Below are 20,794 nucleotides of genomic sequence, written 5' to 3'. Positions count from 1 at the left end.
ATTATTTTAAATTTCACAAAGTCATTATCCAGTGTTGCCATGAAACAGAGACTGTAAATTCTAGGTAGCTAAGATTCTTTCTGAAATGTTAAGTCAAAGAAATATAAAGCAGGGCATTACACTAAGTTTCTGGATCTAGTACACTAAAAAGAGTGAAACCTAGGAAAAGTTACCTACTGTTTTACAGAAGAAATAAAGACCTGCAAAAGCTGATTTTTGGTTGTATAATATTTTACATACTGTGTGGAGTTGTGGCATCTGCTAACTGAAGCAGATATGCACTGTATTTATCCCTGTCCAATATCCTAGATCCCTCCCTCCCCACCCCCAACAGTCTACTACCTTACACCAAGTATTGCAGATATGAGCCCAAGTCATCCCAGACAATCCAGTGAACAAGTTGAGTGTAATGCACTGGTGCGAAGTGTGAGATATAAAAAACTCCCTTTCAATCTTCATCAAAGTTCTGCTGTAGAAGAAAATCGGAAGCCAAATTCTTATTCTTCTCACAAGCAAAATATGCTTGCATCACAAGTCCTTCAGGAATCCCTAACTTTCTATAGCTTCTTTTTCCTGAGGCGTTACTTGAATGTAGTTCATAGGACCATTTCCAGTTTCTGCAATTCCTCCACTGCCACCTCCACCTCCTCCTCCTCGACCATCAGCTTCTCAAACTCGTTCATTTAACATCTGAATAAAATGCTCCTTGTGTTGGCTAATTTGCTGAAGTAACTGAGGATTCTCTCCACCTATCTACTGTAGTAACGCTGGAAGCAGGGAAGTATTCTGTTGAATAATTTGTCTCATCTGTTGAAACTGGGGCTGATTCCATAAAAATTCAAGGGGATGTTCCAGAACTTGTTGTTGTCGTTGCTGTCGTAGTTGCTGTAACGGCAGCCAGTGTTGAAGATTGAGGAACCCCAGTACTAAGCTGCTTGGTGGGGGTCAACCACAACCTGACTTTATCTCCAGGGATTCCCATTACAAGATACTCCACTGCCCTGTCAGGGTTCTTGAAACTGGCTCTCGGGGCTGCAATTACTTGCTCTCATTCATAGCCCATTGGCATGATCTCAGTTACCATATTCTCATAAGGCTGACCTGTCACAAGTGCACTCGTTGCATCTTGGAAAAGGTTTGACCAAGAAGAATCTCCCGATGTACAATCAGTTGATGTCGGCCTAGTAGCCACTGGTGTCTCTGCTGGCTTTTCTGCAGGTTTGTTTAGTTGCACTAGCAGGTGCAGGTTCAGAAGACACTGTCACTGATACTGGAGTGATAAATGCGGGTGTGAAAGTGGGAGCCAAAGCAGGGACAGGGGTTGGAGCCTGAGCCACAGTTGTTGCTGTGGAGGAAGTAACTGCTATAGTGCTGGCAGGAGCTGACTGCTGAGTTGTAGCTGGTGCTGGTGTTGACACTGCTTTGGGTTTGGTCACCGTAACCATAACCACCACAAAGATTTTCTCATCAATTTTATATTCTTTGAGAGCAGTATCATCATTGAGGATTTCGCCTGCATAAATTAATTTTTGACCTGCTACCGGAGAGGCATCTTTCGCCTTTTCAGATTCTATCTTCTCTTTCAGTGCTTTCCCTGTATCCTCCGGGTCAATGTCTATCTTGAAGGTCTGCAGCTGGAGGGTCTTCAGGGTGACCTGCATGGTGCCACTGCGTAGCTCGGCTGCGGGGCCTGCGCCAGGTGCTGGCTGCTGGTGGGGGAGGGCGGGTCTGTGGCCTCGTTAGATAACTTTTTATTTCTCTTGGAATAATCCTTAGATATGCAAATGATGAGTTGTATAATAAATGTAGAGTTATTTTAATAAGAAACTGCCAAAATGTTTCCAATGGGGCTGAGTCATTTTGCATTCCCACCAGGAAAGTGTGAGAATTCTAGTTATTTCACATCTTTACTGACACTTGGTATTATCATTCTTTGTTATTTATGCCAATCTACCTCTTATAGACTTCATGGCAGGCTAGTGTCTGCATAACTAGAGCAGAATTCAGGGACACTTAGGTCTTACAGAGTAATAAGAACTGATCTGCAAATGTGTTTGCATAGCAGCTTGATGAGGCCCATATAGTCGAGCCTGGGGCAAAGAAAATAGCCAAGGCTTTCTGTACCCAAGAGCTGAAAGGGCACAACAAAACCAAAAGGACTGTAGGATTTAGAAGATAAGGATGCACAGGATAAGGATGCAGCCAGAGATCACGGTTGGACCACAAATGTTAGTAGTGAACAGCAGCACAAAAATATGGAGAAGTAGCGATCTGATTAATGACTTGGGGACAAAAATTATTACAGAGAACAAAAATCCGCCTTCAGACTGATGCCATGTCCTCACAGAACTTAGATATAATCCTAGAGAGCAAAAGAAGAATAAAACTATGCTTTCCTTAAGTTGACAGAGCTTAAATTCTAAATCTACCAAGTTTATGTCCTGAAGTGACTGAATTTACTTAAGAATAGCAATATTAAGCTGTTGCCCAACAAACAGTTTGCAGGTAAGGATGGAAATTCAAATTGTTTACTAAAAATACATTTGACTTCTGCATATTTGTATTTTCTGTGTGAAAATTCACCCACATCATAACAATGTTTCCACCTATTCAGATGTCTTTGCTTAAAAAAAACTGTCCATCTTTGAGTTTCATGTGTATTTGGTAGTGATCATGACATATATATTAGAAAAATGTATAATAAAAGAATATTTCTGTAATCCCAGCACTTTGGGAGGCCAAGGCAGGCAGATCCCTTGAGGTCAGGAGTTTGAGACTAGCCTAGCCAACATGGTGAAACCCCATCTCTACTAAAAATATAAAAATTAGCCGAGCCCAGTGGCGTGTGCCTGTAATCCCAGCTACTTGGGAAGCTGAGGCAGGAGAATCACTTAACCCAGGAGGCAGAAGTTGTAGTGAACCAAAATTGCACCATTGCACTCTGGTCTGGGAAAGGGAGGGAGACTCTATTTAAGAAAAAAAAAAAAAAAAGGATTTCAATTAAGACTCTAAAACAACAACTTGATATAGTTTTTGTTTTCTTTTTTTTAATTATTATACTTTAAATTCTAGGGTACACGTGCACAATGTGCAAGTTTGTTACATATGTATACATGTGCCATGTTGGTGTGCTGCACCCATTAACTCATCATTTACATCAGGTATATCTGCTAATGCTATCCCTCCCCGATCCCCTCACCCCATGACAGGCCCCGGTGTGTGATGTTCCCCTTCCTGTGTCCAAGTGTTCTCGTTGTTCAATTCCCACCTATGAGTGAGAACATGCAGTGTTTGGTTTTTGTCCTTGCGATAGTTTGCTGAGAATCATAGTTTCCAGCTTCATCCACGTCCCTACAAAGGACATGAACTCATCCTTTTTGATGGCTGATATGTGCCACATTTTCTTAATCCAGTCTATCATTGATGGACATTGGGTTGGTTCCAAGTCTTTGCTATTGTGGATAGTGCTGCAATAAACATATGTGCATGTGTCTTTATAGCAGCATGATTTATAATCCCTTGGGTATATACCCAGTAATGGAATGGCTGGGTCAAATGGTATTTCTAGTTCTAGATCCTTGAGGAATCGCCACACTGTCTTCCACAATATGGTTGAACTAGTTTACAGTTCCACCAACAGTGTTAAAGTGTTCCTATTTCTCCACATCCTCTCCAGCACCTGTTGTTTCCTGACTTTTTAATGATTGCCATTCTAACTGGTGTGAGATGGTATCTCATTGTGGTTTTGATTTGCATTTCTCTGATGGCCAGTGATAATGAGCATTTTTTCATGTGTCTGTTGGATGCATAAATATCTTCTTTTGAGAAGTGTCTGTTCATATCCTTTGCCCACTTTTTGATGGGGTTGTTTGTTTTTTCCTTGTAAGTTTGTTTGAGTTCTTTGTAGATTCTGGATATTAGCCCTTTGTCGGATGAGTAGATTGCAAAAATTTTCTCCCATTCTATAGGTTGCCTTTTCACTCTGATGGTAGTTTCTTTTGCTGTGCAGGAGCTCTTTAGTTTAATTAGATCCATTTGTCAATTTTGGCTTTTGTTGCCATTGCTTTTGGTGTTTTAGACATGAAGTCCTTGCCCATGTCTATGTCCTGAATAGTATTGCCTAGTTTTTCTTCTAGGGTTTTTATGGTTTTAGGTCTAACATTTAAGTCTCTAATCCATCTTGAATTAATTTTTGTATAAGGTGTAAGGAAGGGATCCAGTTTCCACTTTCTACACATGGCTAGCCAGTTTTCCCAGCACCATTTATTAAATAGGGAATCCTTTCCCCATTTCTTGTTTGTATCAGGTTTGTCAAAGATCAGGTGGTTGTAGATGTGTGGTATTTCTGAGGGCTCAGTTCTGTTCCATTGGTCATATTTCTGTTTTGGTACCAGTACCATGCTGTTTTGGTTACTGTAGCCTTGTAGCATAGTTTGAAATCAGATTGCGTGATGCCTCCAGCTTTGTTCTTTTGGCTTAGGATTGTCTTGGCAATGTAGGCTCTTTTTTGGTTCCACGTGAACTTTAAAGTAGTTTTTTCCAATTCTGTGAAGAAAGCCATTGGTAGCTTGATGGGGATGGCATTGAATCTATAAATTACCTTGCGCAGTATGGCCATTTTCATGATATTGATTCTTCCCATCCATGAACATGGAATGTTCTTCCATTTGTTTGTGTCCTCTTTTATTTCATTGAGCAGTGGTTTGTAGTTCTCCTTGAAGAGGTCCTTCACATCCCTTGTAAGTTGGATTCTTAGGTATTTTATTCTCTTTGAAGCAATTGTGAATGGGAGTTCACTCATGATTTGGCTCTCTGTTTGTCTGTTATTGGCGTATAAGAATGCTTGTGATTTTTGCACATTGATTTTGTATCCTGAGACTTTGCTGAAGTTGCTTGTCAGCTTAAGGAGATTTGGGGCTGAGATGATAGGTTTTCTAAATATACAATCATGTCATCTGCAAACAGGGACAATTTGACTTCCTGTTTTCCTAATTGAATACCCTTTATTTCTTTTTCCTGCCTGATTGCCCTGCCAGACTTCCAACACTATGTTGAATAGGAGTGGTGAGAGAGGGCATCCCTGTCTTCTGCCAGTTTTCAAAGGGAATGCTTCCAGTTTTGCCCGCTCAGTATGATATTCGCTGTGGGTTTGTCCTAAAGAACTCCTATTATTTTGAGATACGTCCCATCAATACCTAGTTTATTGAGAGTTTTTAGCATGAAGGGCTGTTGAATTTTGTCAAAGGTCTTTTCTGCATCTATTGAGATAATCATATGTGGTTTTTGTCTTTGGTTCTGCTTAAAAACAAAAAAAAATGAAAAAGCAAGCTTTCAATTATGACTCTAAAACAACAACTTGATATCGTTTTTTTTTTTTGTAGTTGTTGTTTTTGTTGTTTGAGACGGAGTCTTGCTCTGTTGCCCAGGCTGGAGTGCAGTTGCGTGATCTCAGCTCACTGCAAGCTCCGCCTCCTGGGTCCATGCCATCCTCCTGCCTCAGCCTCCTGGGAAGCTGGGACTACAGGTGACCGCCACCTCATCTGGCTAATTTTTTGTATTTTTAGTGGAGATGGGGTTTCACCGTGTTAGCCAGGATGGTTTTGATCTCCTAACCTCGTGATCCACCCGTCTCAGCCTCCCAAAGTGCTGGGATTACATGCATGAGCCACCGTGCCCGGCCAACTTGATATAGTTTTATGGTTTAGAGAGAATTCCTCTGCAGTGGAAATGTTAACAGCTTTTATAAAAGTAATGAACATAAGCCTGACATTGGTACATATATAGTGTAAAAATATACATCAGTAAAGACTTCTATTTAATATCAAGTATTTTTATGAATATATTTAAAATGAGAGATCATAGCTGTGTGTATGTGTGTTTTTGTGTGTGTATACATTATTATATTAATTATAATATATATTTTTTTCTGGTACTTATTTTCTATAAAGTCTCCATAAACACTGAATTAGTGAATACTAAGCCATTCACTAATTTCCCTGTGGGAAATACAGAGCTGGGTTCCTGTGAACCTTTGGTCACATTTTCATTAAGTAATCAACATATAACTTTGTTTTATGTGTGTTTCTATTTAAGGAAATCCTATTTAACACATATAGTTGATTCAATAACATTGAACTCACAGTCAACAGCACTATAACTCATGCCTGATATTCATGTTAGATAAATAAAGCTTATTTAACACATGTAATTATGTCATTTTCTTCATAAGGTACATTACAGACTTCTTCTGCTTGGAAACACTAGATAGCACTTCAGTGCCTCAGCACTATACTTGGGGCCATTTAAAACATAGAAATCACCAAAAGCACAAAAATGCAAAAATAAAAAGATGTGGCACTAAATACACAATAAAAAGAATGCTTGTTTAGGGAATGAGAACTGAACAAGTAGGCAGGGTTTTTTCCTGTCCAACCTCAGCTGGGATGAGGTTGGGTGCAAGAAACTGCACATCCTCAAATGGCAGTGAAAGTGCAACAAGTACTGATTTTGGAGTTACAGGTAAATTTTAGTGAGTAGGCAATACGCAATCCAAATATGCAATCCACAAATAAGGCTTGACTGTACATGCTGTACATGTGTGTGAGTGTTGTGTGTGTGTAGTGGATAGTGTGCTCCTTGAAGATGCAAATATTGTTGACATGCCTTTACACAAAAATAGTTATCTATGGATACCTTATATTGAACAATCAGTATTTTCTAAATTCGATATTGGTAGATAAAAGGAATTTAACTAAGGCTGTTTCTTTCTGGAAGTGTGTTAATAACTTACAAATAATCATTTAACCTCAGACTTTCCCTAGACTAGATAAAGTACTTTGCATAGTTGATGTTACCTTTGTGAAACAATTTTCTCTAAAACACGAATACCCCAGAATTCGGAAACCAGTCACCTATTGTTATATGTCCTGTTTGCCAGGCTTAGAAAGCTTATTGCTTGGAGTTGGGTCTTTGTGGCCATTCCTTAGGGAACCTCCCAATTTAGGACTATAAGATTCCTTGTTATATCATACTTAGCACCCTGATTTATCCTTTCACTTTCTATCTCTTCCCCCAACTCCTTCTGGAAAAAGCCAATACAATACCATCCATATTTTAAATGAACTTATGTAAATTTTTATCAAATACAAAACTCTTTCTATACTTTTTTTTTAGACGGAGTCTTGCTCTGTTACTCAAGCTGGCGTGCAATGGCGCGATCTCTGCTCACTCAACCTCCGCCTCCTGGATTCAAGCAATTCTCCAGCTAATTTTCATGTTTTTGTTTGTTTTCTGGGTATTTTGTTGTTGTTGTTGTTGTTGTTGTTTTGAGATGGAGTCTCACTCTGTCACCAGGCTGGAGTGCAGTGGTGCAATCTTGGCTCACTGCAACCTCTGATTCCCTGGTCCAAGTGATTCTCCTGCCTCAGCCTCCCAAGTAGCTGGGATTACAGGCACTCGCCACCATGCCCAGCTAATTTTTGTATTTTTAGTAGAGACAGGGTTTCAACATGTTGGCCAGGCTGGTCTTGAACTCCTGAGCTCATGATCTGCCCACCTCAGCCTCCCAAAGTGCTTGGATTACAGGCATGAGCCGCTGTGTCCAGGCCTATACTTTTAATATATTTTATTGGCTCAGGGAAGATATGTAATTGGTCATTCATTCACTTGTTTTAAAAAATCATTTAAGAAATGATGATTGCATCACTACTACGTCCTAGACCATGATCATTCTCTGTGTAGGAGTCCATCGTCAACATAAATGCCATCCAGCCAGCCCTCTGCTAGGTCTAATCATCTTGATTTGTATTCCTCCAATCATCTTCAGTTTCTTCGTGTTTCTCTTTTATTATCTTCTTTCTTGTTCTGAAGATCTGCTTTTGGTTCAAAAGCTCAGAACTGAATTCAGCAAACATCTGACCTAGTGCAGATAAAACCAATGACCCACAATATATTACCTTGGTATTAAGACAAAAAAAGTATAAATTTTTCTAATTATAAAACTAATAAATTTTATTGCCCTAAAATACTTGAAATGGTAAATTTACAAGGAAGAGAATAATACAAAATAATAAAAGTCCCTCTAATCCCAGCACACAGAGATAATCCTCTTTATAATTTGTTGTTTCCCTCCTATGCATATTGTTCTAAATAGTTCCAGTAGACAACTTACGCATTTTTTCTTTTCCACTATTGATAATTTAAATTTTTAACAAATATCATAATATTCTGTTTTATAATGACATAATTTAATTACTCATTCCCATGATGCCAAACATATTTCTTGCAATTATTTAACATATATATAGTTGATTCATTAATATGGAACTCAAAGCCAAAAGTACTACAAGGCATGCCTGATATTCGTGTTACATGAATGAGGCTTTTTTACACACATAGGTTTGTCATTTTCCTCATAAGATACATCACAGGGGCTTCTGCTTGGAAACACTAGACAGCACTTAGTGCCTCGGTGCTATACTAAGTAAAATTATACTCAATAATGTTGCAAAAGATTCGCAGACTATTCAAGTAAAGTCTTAGTCATTTTTGTGGTGGTTGAATATGGTCTGTTATTTCTGATTGATATACAAAATGTAAAATTTATTCTTGGAAACTATAATACTCTGTGTTTTCTTACTTTCATTTGTGTTTATCAGGGTTGCTTCAAATTTATTTCTATTAAACATGTGGATTTGGCAATGGAACTTTAAATTACTGTATTTATAAATAAGTGAAACTTGAACAGAAAATACATACAATAACATCTCTTTTATAAACAAAACAAATAAAAAATATTTTTTTAAAATAAAGAATGTTAGGATAATACCAAAAACGAGCAGGAAGTTTATATATGCTAGAGTTCAAATTAGCCAGTAAAGATGACAACATTTGGCCTATTTAGGGCAGTTTATGTAACAATAAATTATATATTTTATATCATGCATGATGACTAAAAAAAAAAATTAGAGCTCTTATTACTCAGATCAACATTTTCAAATATAAGTATTTACTTTATCATTTTAATCAAGGCAAATATTCTCACCCCTTAGTATTTACTGAGCCTCCCACTCACCCTAGGGAACATGGCAGTGTGCTTCAGTTTGCTTTGTATTTGCTGAAAATGGCAATTAACAAGTCAAAATAATTTTTATTTTAAACAAAATTGTTAATACACTGCTAATAGGTAAAATCATGTGTTCTGGGAAGTAATTTGTGGGCAAGTGGTTATGATACGAGCATTTTAAAATAGACTTCAAGGAAGGGACACCAAACTGGAATGTTGAAAAGTATGTAAATGTAGGTAATGTTGCATGGAAGTAAATCTCATCTATCATTCCTCAGGAAACGCATGTGGTAAGATGGCACTTCCCTACCTCCTTGAAGTGAGATGTGTTCATGTGACTTCCATGGGCCAATGAAATCTAAGGGTGTATGTCACTTCCAGATGACAATTTGAAGAACCACTGCAGAATTTGCCATGACTTTTCCTTTCCAATGTGATTGTGGGTGCACATTTTGAGACAGAGACTTCATCTACTGAGTTCTTGGGTGACTAGAATGAACAGTACTACTGCTACTTTGCTTTGGAAATGTGGCATGAAATCTCAGTGGTTTCAAACATAAGAAATAAACTTTTATTGTTTGAAACCACTGAGATTTGGGCTACTGTAGCATAACCCTAATTTATCCTAACTACTACCACCTCTATGAAAAAAATCTCCAGTAAAAAGACAAAAACATAAAATGTTTCTTATTCTCTGAGTAACTCTAGCTGCAAATGACCAACTAGAATTGTGGTGGGGATGTGGGTCTTGTGAACTGATTATTTTTTCAAAGCCTATGGATCTGCTAATATTTGACATTTGCCTTTAACACACACAAAACTGCTGGATTTTCCTTATTCTATGAGGGAAAATCCTCCTCTTAATTAATTTTATATTTTCTTTTTTCCATACTCATTCACCCCACAAACACATATTTGTTACCTAATATGAGCAGGTGATCTGAAGAATTCAAAGATGAGATGAAACTCATACTTGAGGTCTTTATCACCTAAGAATGGGGGTAAAATATTCATATACATTAGTGTATAAAATAGGAAGTGAAGTCCCCCACCCATAATCCCATACCTGGGAACTGATTCATCTGCTGTATAGCTTTTTGGATTGTAATATACATATAAACATCTTTTTTTATATAAATGAAAATGTATTCTATGTGATTTTCTGGAACCTGATATTTTCTCATTCGTTTAGAGTATCTTTCCACATGAATACACATAAATCAACCTCATTATTTTTTAATGGCTGTCTTGTATTACATTTAGAAATATCTCAGTTTCTATATCCAAGCTTTCTTTTGTACATCTTTTTAAAAGTATAATCACAAAGTGGATAGAATATTCTTATTTACAAAATACTTTTTACTACAAAACTACATACATTTATTCAAACTGAACATAATATTAAATTAAAGGAAAAGAACTCATCTAGGTAGGTCCTAATTCAAAGTTGCCAAAAGGGAAAAATTGCCTGCTTGTTTGTTTATTTATATATTTATTTATTGTTGTTTTTGTAACTGAAATGTCCAAAGATCTGTTCTGGACATATCAGCTATGCTTCTTCCTCATTGTTTTGTTTCCTCTTTCATAACATTCATAGGTTGGAGCAGTTCAAGCATACATCCTCCAGACTCACACTCAGAAGAAAAGAGTTTTCTACATTCCCAGGGGCTCACATACCAGTCCCAAAACTCTCTCAGGATTGACCAACTTTCAACTCATAAATAACACCCTTGATGAGTCAATGTGGCTAGTGAAATTGGGTAGGCTTTTTTACCAGGCTTGGGTCTCATCTTCCCTCTCTGGAGTTGAAGTAATGAAGCACCTTCTTCAAAGCATGCTATGTGAGTGAGAAGGGGATTTGTTTATAAAGACAAGGAATGACAAGTGAGCATGGCCAAAAAATAATTAACATCCTCTACAGCCCCGCTGTATCTCCCTGAACTCCTATCAGCCCTCCCCACAGGCTGCCACTCTTAACACTCTCTCGTGTTCTCTCACAAATTGTCTATGCATCTGCAAGACACACACGCAAGTGGAATCACACTATAGATTGCTTTTTGTTATTTAATTTTTCATCAATATTCTATCTTAGGCTTTATGTTTCAGCCCACAAAAATCTATTTCAGGCTTTTCAATGGCTGTATAATACTTCATTATAAGTATATACTATAAATCATTCAGCTAAACTCCTATTTATGGACACTGAGGGGTGGAGGTGTTATAATGACAAATAATGTTTCACTGAACATATTAGTATTAGTCTGCTCTTGCGTTGCCATAAAGAAATACGTGAGACTGGGTAATTTATAAAGAAACGAGGTTTAATTGGCTCACAGTTCTACAGGCTGTACAGGAAGCATGGTAGCATCTCCTTCTGGGGAGGCCTCAGGGAGCTTCAAATCATGGTGGAAGGCACAGCAGTATCTCACACCTCACATAGCAAAAGCAGGAGCAAGAGAGAGTGAGGCAGGGAGGTGCTGCACACTTTAAATGACCAGATCTCAGAACTCACCTCACTATGCAAGGACAGGGCCATGGGGGACGATGCTAAACCATTCCTGAGAAATTCACCCCCGTGATCCAATCACCTCATACCAGGACCCACCTCCAACACTTGGGATTACATTTCAATATGAGATTTGGGTGGGAACACACATCTAAACTATATTAATACTTATACACAAATCCGGATGCATTTATTCAAGTTTATCTCCAGATTCAAATCTTAGACATAAAATTACTGGGTCAAGAGGACATCAGCATTTAAAATTTTAACACACAAGTTTAAAATAGAAATAAAATTAGAGGTTAAAGGTCTTTGCCCTCTCATCCACAGTATATGGGAATGCCTGAGTCTCACTGTATCTTTGTAGTTTTGCTCAGGTGATGGCTGAAAAACAGTATTTCATTTTTATTTTATTCTGAATGTCACATTTTGCATTGGCCAGACGAATGCCATTATCTGTGAATTGCCTATTTCCACGTTCATTTTCTTCTAGATACAAAATTTATCTTATTAAGTTATTAGTACATTAAGAAAAATAGCACCTAATCTACTGCATTAACATATTTTTAAAAAACTTTTGACTCTTTTTATGCCATTTTTATTACATTAAATTTTTTTTAAAGCTTTATGTATTTATGTTTGTCAATCTCTTTTCTTATAGTTTCTGGATTTGGTATGTTACTTATAAATCACTTTTAAATTTACACTAAACTCACTATATTTTCTATTCCTTCAATGGCCACATTTTTGTTTAAGTCATTGATTAATCTGCAATTATTGTTAGTCTTGGGATGTGGTCATCATTAATCATTTGTTTCTCTCATCGTCTAGGTACATAGTAGATTGTGTGTACACACCCGGTGGTAGATTGGAGCCAGGTAAGTAGCTCTGGGCAATCATTTGTGAGTGGAAGTAGCACAAGTCACTACAGGGTAGACATTTCATTGCCAATGCAAGAGCTTATTTTTCCCTCTGATGCAGCATCATGCCATGTTTGACATGGTAGCTATTCCACCAGCCATCAGCCTGGTTCTTTGAATTATAGAATCCACAGAGGTCTCCTGATAACAAGAAGTGAAAAATAAACGTTCGTGGTATTAAGCCATTAATACTTGGTTGCTTTTTAACTGCAGCAGAGCCAGCTGTATCCCATCTTTTCTTTGGGGGACGGTTTTGTAGCAGATGCTGTCAGTGCCTCTCATATTACCTCCCTGTTAGCATCCGTTTGCCTTTGGCCCAACTTCTAACTCCTAGCACCAGTAGTTCTTTGTTAAGGGTATCCTCTCACTGGTGAAACTCACTCTACCACCTAGGTGTTCAACAGGTTGGAAGCTTCTGGAATTAATGTCTCTAGGAGCGACTCTCAAGCAATATCTGAGGAGTGTTGGTGTATAAATACTTAGTTCCCTTACCCCTTGGGTAATGTAATTTTAAGGCAGAATAGCTTGTCTGGGCTTCAAGAGCTTTCCCTGTGGGACTATGCTTCAGTTGCTTCCTGGAACTGAAAGCTGTCTTGATAACACGTTCTTCCAAAATAACCTTTCTTTCATTCTTTCACTTAATCATTCTCCTACCTTTACTCTCTAATAAATTACTCAACCTTAAAAGTTTGTCTCAGTGTCTATATCTCAGGTAACCCAAGCTAAGTCAAATTTAAATAGCAACAGTTTGGGGACAGAGAATGTCAGGTAGAGAAAGCAGTATGAGAATAGATGTGGAGGTAGAAAAACAAAGCATTTAAAGAACAGCAAGTTATTTGGTGTATGGATTAAACTATATGCAAAGGGAGATAATATGGGATATCATTGGGAAAAGAGATGGGCAAGATCATGAAGGATCTTGAATGATAAAGTGTTTGGGCATTTAATTATGTAGATTCTTAGCCTATTGTGATGTTGCACTTTCCTTTCATTTTCTCTCATATTCTCATTATGGATCAAAAAGAAAAGGTCATCTGCTAAATACAGAAAAGTAAAGAGAAGCAGTAGGCAATTTTCTCAATCATTAATCACTCAATAATATCTATACAAGAATTAGACTATGGCAGCTGTGTATTTCTAACCTCCATCATGCATCCCCTTGCCTTTCAGCCGAAAAAGTGTAAAAGATATTTTTTCTTAACAGAATCATTAACAAAATTTCATACCCCAAAAAGTCTGATTTAAGAAATTTAGAAACATAGGGTTATTACCTACTCATTAGGTTAAGCAAGCACAAACTCAAGAAGAAAAAAAAGGCCAACTAAGAATTCCTTAGTTTGGCATATCAAAAAGCTGAAACCTCTCTCTGGAGATCACAGGCCTTAAAAAGGCAGCATACAGTAATCATAAAAGCATCTGATACAATACAAAAGATATAGGATTCTAGTTTCTGTGTGAGCTTAACCAAGTCACTTCTCCTCTTTGAGATTCAGTTTTTATATCTCTAAAATAATGGGGTAAGACTAGAAGAACACCTAAAAAATTTTACCCTAAAAAATTATAGGCTTCCAAATAATTGTATTTGGTGTATGCTTTGTTAGTAAGCAGAACAAACACCTACCTTTAGCTGATTCTGCAATTCCAAATTTTTGTGGCAGCTTTATATTTTCTGCTCTACTCTCTTAAATCACCTTCCTCCTCTATATTTGCCTTCCCTTCCTGTACATTCCTAAAAATACATTATGCAAATATTTTCCCTAACCACTGTATTTTAAGATTATGCTGTCCCTGACCTTGGGAGCGTAGAATTAATTTTTTTGGTTGCTAATGATTGACTCTTAGGGTTTAATAAGCCCTCCAAGTCCCCCAAGAATAAGCCCTCCAAGAACAAGAGGATAATAGCTTTAAGAAGAAAGCAAACACCTCTAAAGACACTCTAGGAGTGGGGTGGTGCTGCATAAGTCAGGGAATTACCAGATGAAGCTCCAGGAGTGTAGAAATTGCCAGGAATGCTGAGGGCCTTTTAGTCCAAGAAGAGCTGTGTAACAAGAGCTATCAAATTATTTGGGTGCATTATTTGGGTGCCCAGCAGTCCCATGGCAAGGGGAGGAGGTTTCTTGGGCAACAATTGTCAGTATCCAGGGATCACACCATTGGTTCTTCCTATCAACAGAGATGAAAACAATTCTCATCAACCTTGAGCACTTAAGGTGTTGACCATCTGATAGGAAACGCACTTGACCACACTTCGCCATAACACTTTGCTTAGTGTTTATCTGATTACAACTTTGGTAACTCCATTCTCACAACAACCCAAGATGTCCATATTCCGAAGAAGATACGGAGGAGGAAAATGGTGTCAGCCATTAGAACTTAATGTGAATTAAAACCTGTAAGAATTAAAGTACATGAAGATGGAATTGACTTCTAAGAATATAAAAAGCCATTCAATTATCCCATGCTTACTCACATTTGCTATTAATATTTAACCTTTTTATTGTTGTTGTTAAATATATTTGAAATTCTCCTCTAACAAGGGTGTCTCAATTTTAAACTAAATGGTTATATTTTAACAAAAGTATGTTTATATAGAGTAAGAACAACCAGTATGTATATGACTAGAAAATCACTTATGTAATTCAGAGATAATATAGTAATTCTTGATGTGATGATGACTGAATTAAACATTTTTGAATACTTTTATTGGTGAGAAAAATCAAGAAATATTTTTAATGAAACAGAATATAGTGACATGCAAATAATTGAAAATTTATTTACTTATAGTTAATTCAAAGCTTATTTAATGTCTCCCATGAGAAGAGCATTTCAAGAATGTAGAGGTCTGGTCTGTGAAAATTGATACCTTTCCATCATGAATTAATCAGCATCCTCTGACTTGAACAGGTGTTGGATGAGAAAGTTCAGGCTTTCCTGACCTAAGGCAGCAGGAAACCAACAAACTAAAATTCCTGTGATCTATTCCCAGACTGCAAATTGAAAATTGAAACACTATTTCAAATTATAGTTTGTAGTGTTTTATCTAGCCAATATTACTCTGTATTAGAGAAAAGGAGGCTTGAGAAACTCAGAGAATAAAATCCACTTTTGCAGTTTACATGAGATTACAGCTGTGGAAGAAATTTTTCTGCTACTGCTAAAGCCAGGAAAAAAAAAAATCTTTGTTTGTTTTTTGTTTTTTGCAGAATTTGCAAAAACAATAACTTTAAATCAGCCATCCTGATCTACCACAGGCTCTGGGTAATTATCCCCAATAGGTCCCTTTAGTGAGTCAGTTTCTATTTTTTTCTCCAAAAGTAGTTTCTTTCTGACATTTTCACGCAGTCTTTCTGTTTGCTAAAATAATAAAGTCCCTTATTACAAAAACATCAACAACTGTCAAGGATTTTGTTTCTCCAAGGCTCAGCTCTCAAGTCTTCTGACTTAGTAGCTAATATGGCAATCTTAATCATGAATTTCATGCAAATCCTTCTTTTTTTTTTTTTTTTTTTAACCAGATTAATGAAACAAATAAAGACTGGCCCACTGCTCTACTTAGTTGTCAAAAACCTATGCTGCAAACCTGAAGTCTCTTCGTGAATTTCTGTAAGATTCTTTTATTTATTTATTTTTGTTCTGGTCTTAAAGAACCCAGTATAAGGCAAGAAGAAAAATCAGCTAAGGAGAACTTCCACTTCCTGTCAAGATGGAGAAACAGGAACAGTTTACTCTTCCACTTGAAACAACAAAAAAATAGACAAAACGTATAAACGATAGTTTTTAAGACACTGAGTCACCAGGCAATGCAGGATACTGAGCCCTCAGATATGTGAAACAAGTGATGTGGACCCTATGATTCCTCTACCCTACTACCTTAAGGGAATTTCCAGGCCACAGAACAGGGAGGGGAACCCAGGTGGAGTGTAGAAGACTCCATGAGCTGAGGAATTGAAATGGAGGGTCTGAGGAGACCAAAACGGCTTGAGTTCACAGAACAGAGTACCAGAAAGGAAAGAGCTGTGCAGAGAGAGAACTTCAGATCTCTGAAAAATACTCATTCTGAGTATGGGTAAATGCATTCATGTAGAGATACTACCTACGACCAGAGAAAGGACCACCCAAAATGGTACCTAGTGAGCACTCACTGGAGAGAATAGTGGCTGCCATTCACCAGGAAGACTGGAAAACCTCAAGATTTACATGGCATTGAGTATAGTATTCAGAAGGGTCTTGCTTCAGTAGTAATGAATAATTAGCCCATAACTAAAACTACTCTTGTCTACCTAGTAATTCCTAAAAACAAGGGTAGAAAAGATAAAACTGTTTCCAAGTAACTTAACTGTGTCCCAGAACAAAGCTCAAGAATATTTATAGGAACACAAAAATATACAGCATCCCACAAGGTATAATTTACAATGTCTGGCATCCAATCAAAAATTTTCAGACACACAAAAAAACAGAAAAATATGATACATAATGAGGAGCTAAATCAATCAACTGAATCTGATTAAGAACCACAGACATTAGAGTTAGCAGAGAAGGATATTAAAATGGTTATTATAAATGTATTCCATATGTTCAAAAAGTTAAGCAAAAACATGAAAAGCATAAAAAGATCCAAATCAAACTTCTAATGATTAAAACTAAAATCTGTAAGATGAAAAATATACTCTCTAGAATTAACAGCAGATTAGACATGGAGGAAGAAAAGATTAGTGAACTTGAAGGCATGGAAATAGAAGCAACTCAAAATGAAACACAGAAGACATAACTGTTAAAAACTGGACAGGGTGTTAGGTGTGGGACAACTCAAACAGCCTAATATATGAGTAACTGAAGTCATAATGGAGGGGAAATATTTGAAGATATTATGGATGAAAATTTTCCAAACTTGACAAAAATGACAAACCCATATATATAAGAAGCTTAGCAAACCCTAAGCAAAAGAAACATAAAGAAAAGAATACTAAGGCACAGAATAATAAAATTTATCAAAATGGGTGATAAATAGGAAATCTTATAAGCAGTAGAAGGAAAAAATATATATACAGAAACAGAAATAAGGGCCACAGTAAATTTCTGTTACAAACAATGTAAAAGTAAAAAACAGTAGGGCAATATCTTAAAAGTATTGGGAGGAAAAAACTATTCTAGAATTCTATACCCACTGAAAAAAAATTTCAAAACTGAAGGCAAAATAAAGACTTGAGACATATAAAAGCAAAATAATATTGAGAAAATTGATGAAATTAATAAATCTCTAGCCCGACTGGTCAGAGCAGAAGAAGGAAGATACAAATTGTCAGTAGTAGGCATGACAGAAGTGAAACCAGGGTAAATTTTACAAATATCAAAATGGTACTAAGGGAATATTATATACAACCTTATTCGAATAAACTCTACAACTTAGATACAGTGGACAAATTCTTTGAAAGATACAAACTACCAGAGCTTACTCAAGAAAAAAATTAAGTAATATAAATAGCCCTCCACTATTAAAGAAATTAAATCAGTAGTTACACAATTTCCCACAAAGAAATGCTGAGGTCCATATGGCTTCACTTGATAATTCTACCAAAGATTCAAGGAAGAGATAGTGTCCATTCTACACAAATTATTGCATAAAATTGAAAAGGAGAGGACATTCTTCAACTCACTCTATGAGGCCAGAATTAGATGTCCAAAACAGATAAAGATATTACAGGAAAAGAAAACTGCAGGTCAACATCCCTCATGATCATAGATGAAAAAGTTGTTACTGAAATTTGAGCAAATAAAATCCAACGCCAGGTTAAAGGATTATATATCATGACCAAGTGTGCAAGGTTGGTTTAACAATAGAAAATCAATGAATGTAATCCACAATAATAAAAAACAAAAGAAATGTATGAACTATATGATCATCTCAATAGATGTAGAAGAAAGCATTTGACAAATATCAATGTACATTCTTTATTTGCTTTAAAAAAGGAATTTTACTGCTTTAAAGAAGGCACTTTCTCAACTTGATGAAGGGCTTCTACAAAAATATAGCTTAAAAAAATAAGGAATAGCTAAGATCAGGAACAAAGTAAGATATCCACTCTCACCACTTCTCTTTCACATTATGTTGGAATTTCTTGTCAATGCAATAAAGCAAGAAAAAGAAATAAAAGATATCCAAGTTGAAAAGAAATAAATAAAACTCTTTATTCACAAATGACATAATTATTCATGTAGAAAACCCACTGGAATCTATATTTTTGAAATAAGCTACTAGAATTATTAAATGAGTTGAGGCAATGCTGCAGGATAAAAGATCAATACATAAAAATCTATTTTGTTTTATATATTAGCAATGAACTACCAGAAGTTAATATTTTGAAAACAATGCCATTAAAAATGTCCTTAAAAATATGAAATAATTAGAAATAAAAGTGTCAAAAGATTGTAAAAGACCTGTGCACTGAAAACTATAAAACATTGCTGAAAGTAATTAAAGATCATCTAAATGAATGGTGAGATATACAGGTTGTGTATTCCTCATCCAAAATGCTTGGGACCAGAAGTGTTTGGGATTGTACATTTTTTTGGATTTGGAATATTTGCATATGCATAATGAGATATCTTGGGAATGGGACCCAAGTATAAACACAAAATGCATTTATTTTATATACACCTTATGTACACAGCCTAAAGGTAATTTTATACAAAATTTTTTATACTTTTGTGCAGAAAACAAAGTTTGTGTACATTGAACCATAATAAAGCAAAGGTGTCAGATGTGTAATTTTCCACTTGTGGCATCATGTCATTACTCAAAAAGTTTCAGATTTTAGAGCATTTCAAATTTCAGATTTTCAGATTAGTAATGTTCTACCTATATTGTGTTCATTAGTCAAAAGACACAATAATGCTAAGAAAGCACTCTTCCCAAACCAATCCATACATTTAAACCAATCCCAATTAAAATTCTAGCAGGGTTTTTGTAGAAATTAACTGATTCTAAAATTGATATAAAAATTCAGAGGACCCAGAATAGCCAAAACAACTCTGAAAAAAAAAAGATGAACAAATTTAGAGAACTAACACTTATTATGAAGCTACAATAATCAAGACAGTTTGGTACTGGTGTAAAGATAGACAAATAGACAAATGGAACAGAAGAAAGTCCAGAAATAGACCCACACATATACAGACAAATGATTTTGACAAAGTTTCAAAGGCAATTCAGTAGAGAAAGATTAGTCTTTTCAACAAATGGTGCTGGAATAATTGGATATATATATATATATGCAAGAAAAAAAATAAACTTTGATCTATATCTTGCACCATAAAATTAACTCAACATGAATCATAGACCTAAATGTAAAACTTAAACCTATAAAACTTTTAGGAGAAAACTTCTGCAACTTTGATTAGGTAAAGATTCCTTAGATATGATACCAATATCATAATCTGTAAAAGAAAATATAGATAAATTGGACACTATCATAATTTTAAAACTTCTACCTTTTGAAATACACTGCCAGCAAAATGAAAAGACAAACCAGATATTTGGGAGAAAATACCTGCAAACCACATATCTGATTTAAGACTTATATCCAAAATATATTTATATATATATGTAAAATTCTTAAAATTCAGTAGTAAGAAAACAATGGACAAAAGATTTGAATAGACACTTCATCAAAGAAAACAATAAACATGAAAAGATTCTCAACACCATTAAGTTAAAATCACAATGAGATAGCATTATAGACCTATTAGAATGGCTAATTAAAAAAAAAATACACCATATGTGGTTTTAGCAAGAATTCTGAGCAACTGAAACTCTCATACGCTGATGATAGAAATGTAAAATGATTCAACTACTTCGGAAAACCATTTTACAGTTTCTTAAAAAGCAAAACATACACATACATATAATCCATGCAACCTACTTCCAAGTATTTCCCCCAAGATAATTAAAGTATCTGTCAATATAAAGATTTGTACACAAATGTTCATAGTAAACTTACATGTAACATCCTGGGTTACCCAGGGGCCTCCAGAGGGACAGAACTAATAGGATATATATAAAGGGGAGTTTATTAAGTCTTAACTCACACAATCACAAGGTACCACAATAGGCCATTTGCAGGCTAAGGAACAAGGAGAGCCAGTCCGAGTTCCAAAACTGAAGAAGTTGGAGTCCGATGTTCGAGATCAGGAAGCATCCAGCACAGGAGAAAGGCTGGGAGGCTGGGCCATCTAGCCTTTTCACATTTTTCTGCCTCCTTTATATTTGCTGGCAGCTGATTAGATGGTGCCCACCCAGGTTAAGAG

The 20,794-nt window shown here is 36.1% G+C and overlaps 1 pseudogene; it reads right to left on the bottom strand.

The window, feature by feature from the left end:
• Nucleotides 1–334: 334 nt before the first annotated feature.
• Nucleotides 335–20,794, bottom strand: part of LOC103241739 (UV excision repair protein RAD23 homolog B pseudogene) — a 93,116-nt pseudogene continuing 72,656 nt past the window's right edge.

The sequence above is a fragment of the Chlorocebus sabaeus genome, chromosome 15 (genome assembly GCF_047675955.1).
Source record: "Chlorocebus sabaeus isolate Y175 chromosome 15, mChlSab1.0.hap1, whole genome shotgun sequence".
NCBI classification, from domain to species: Eukaryota; Metazoa; Chordata; class Mammalia; order Primates; family Cercopithecidae; genus Chlorocebus; species Chlorocebus sabaeus.
The sequence above is the reverse complement of the archived record's forward strand: the minus strand, read 5'-3'. Positions and strand labels throughout refer to the sequence as shown.